Here is a 2,500-nt window from a genome sequence, read left to right as displayed (position 1 = left end):
GTCGCGCAGGCACGCCACGCACATCGATCGCCAGCCGCGGAACGGCACGGCCTTCAGTGGGGCCGGCGGGCGACGCCGCTCCTGAACCCAGCGGCCCCGAGCCGGACGAGTTGAGGAAGGCACGCCGACGGTGACAGGGTGCGGAAGACACAGCGGTGGCCTTCTGGCGACTTGGCCCCCGACAGCCCGACGTTCCGCCGTCCTCCCGATGGCCAGGAGGACCGTGCGGGGGTCGGCCGACGGCGTGGTAGGTGTGCCTGCACGGTGACGGAGCACACACCACGCCCGCCAACCCCTCCGTACCTCCCGAGACCGGTGGCAGGACGGAGCGGAAAACGTGCGGACTGAACGGGAGAGCCAAGAGCCAGCGATCCACGCGCGTGCGACCGTCCAAGTCACAGCGTTCGACGAAAACCTCCTCCCTCGGCCAGGCACTCGGCGCCAGCAGGGGAGACAGGATCAGACGCCCCGCCGGCCACTTAAGGCCGAGGACGAACCACGAGACGGGCGGCTGCAGCAGCGGGCGGCCTGCAGCTCCCAGCACTCTCAATCGATCAACCATCGAGTCGGGTCAGCGTGTCAAACCGGCGAGCTCCACGGTCAGGCCGGCGGCGCACCAGCACCGGACCTCCGCGGCTCCCTTCACTCTTTCCACTGCCAGCCAACCGAGAGACGGACCCAATGCGGACGTGCAGAGCTTAGGCAGACCCCCCACTGGAGGCTCAACACTTCGTGGCAGCTCCGTGTCCCAGAGACCAGGAGGGTTGGCACACACACACAGTGTGAACCACCGACAGCCATTCTGGGACCGGTGACAGCCGTGCTGGCCCCACTGCCACGACACAGACGGACGCCAGGCCGCGCTCCCCGGCGGGGGGATGGCGTCGAGCCTGACGAACGGAATGTGCAGGGTGGGGGGGAAAGGCCAAGCGCTCCGACGCCGGAGGGCTCCGGAGTCTGAACTTAGGGGGACAAAGAGGACGGGTCCTCTGCGACACCCCAGCCGCGCTCTCGCCAGCCAAGGCGAGTGCGATTGATTGCCAAACGACCCTCAGACAGGCGTGGCCCCGGGAAGAACCCGGGGCCGCAAAGTGCGTTCAAAGTGTCGATGATCAATGTGTCCTGCAATTCACATTAATTCTCGCAGCTAGCTGCGTTCGTCATCGACGCACGAGCCGAGTGATCCACCGTCAAGAGTTGTCTGAGTTTGTTTTAGGTCTCTCCCTCGCCAGAGGAAAGCGACCCGGACCGCACATACGCTCCCCACCTTGAGCTACAGCCACCTGCACGCCGGCGTGCGGGCGGAGCAGGGTGGCGTGAAGCGATGGGGAGCACCATCCTGGTGCGGCCCGCAGAAACATACGTCTATTGGGGGGAGGAGGACAGGGCGCCCAAGAGGCGATGCGTGCCCCAACGCACCGCAGCGACGGAGGCAGGATCACCGCCACCATGTCGCCCGCCTAGTATCACGAGGCGTGCAGCAGCTTTGCCCTAGGAAAAGCAGAGGCGGGAACGGGCACCGGCCATCGGTTCGGCAGCGTCACTGACGCGTGCACGTGGCGGCGTGTCGGCGAGCGGACTTCCTGCGAGGAGGCGGGGGCGGCACTCGCCCGAGCAGACGCCCGCCCGGCCCAGCCACCGCCGAGGTGGACTGGGAGTCGCGGCAACGGCTCGTCATACTCGTTCCCACACTCACAGCGCAGCTTGCCCGCAAGCCACCGACCACCGATCGACGCCAGGCGCCCCGACCGAGAGCGGGATCGCTCGTTCGCCCTGCTGGCAGTTCGCTGGGGATCACTACTGCACGGAGCTCGGAGACCGACGGGCGGCAACTCGAGAGTCTTTAAACCACCACCCCCATCCCGCAAGTGCAAAGAGGCTGTATACGCACAGACGGGTGAGGGGAATAGGTACCCCGTCGGGTTTGAAGGGAGCGTGACTAGATAGCAACGATGTAAACCCAGCCGATTTGGGAGCGAAAGACCGGCGCCTGCATCACCGGCTTCGTTTCCCGTGGCTGGAGAGTACACCGAAACCCTCCGTCTGTCGCGAGCTCCCGACGACGCGGTGCCGCCAAGCAGCAGGGCCGGACCTGGTGTGGCTCCCCTCGTCGATCACAGACCGGTCGGCACTACTGACGAGACGGTGGAACGGGCTTCGCCCCTTGTGACGAAGGGTGATGCGAACCCGCCCGCCCGCGTGCGTTCGGGGTGGACTCGGCAAACGGAGATTTGAAATCGGAAAGTGTCCTCCTGCCCCGCGCAGGTAGGCGCCCAACAGTTGTGGGGGGTTTGGCGGTGACCACGGCTGCAGGGCCTGCTACCCCGACGAGCTCTCCTGCTGGCCCCGAAACCACCCTCGCGAGACAAGTTGAAACGGAAACGGGCGTACCCCCAAGCCGACAGAGATCCTTTCTTATTTGTTACTTTTTTTTTTCACTTGCTCGAGTTGTGGGGGTTTGGCGGTGACCACGGCTGCAGGGCCTGCTACCCCGACGAGC

The 2,500-nt window shown here is 65.8% G+C and overlaps 1 non-coding gene across 1 annotated transcript; it reads right to left on the bottom strand.

Moving 5' to 3' along the window:
* Positions 1-1,045: 1,045 nt before the first annotated feature.
* Positions 1,046-1,199, bottom strand: LOC140473728 (5.8S ribosomal RNA). The gene has a single exon (XR_011958567.1). It is a non-coding gene; the product is annotated as a 5.8S ribosomal RNA (ribosomal RNA).
* Between the last annotated feature and the right edge of the window lie 1,301 nt (positions 1,200-2,500).

Source organism: Chiloscyllium punctatum, unplaced genomic scaffold (genome assembly GCF_047496795.1).
Source record: "Chiloscyllium punctatum isolate Juve2018m unplaced genomic scaffold, sChiPun1.3 scaffold_698, whole genome shotgun sequence".
In the NCBI taxonomy this organism is placed as follows: domain Eukaryota; kingdom Metazoa; phylum Chordata; class Chondrichthyes; order Orectolobiformes; family Hemiscylliidae; genus Chiloscyllium; species Chiloscyllium punctatum.
This window is presented reverse-complemented; position numbering and strand designations above follow the sequence as displayed.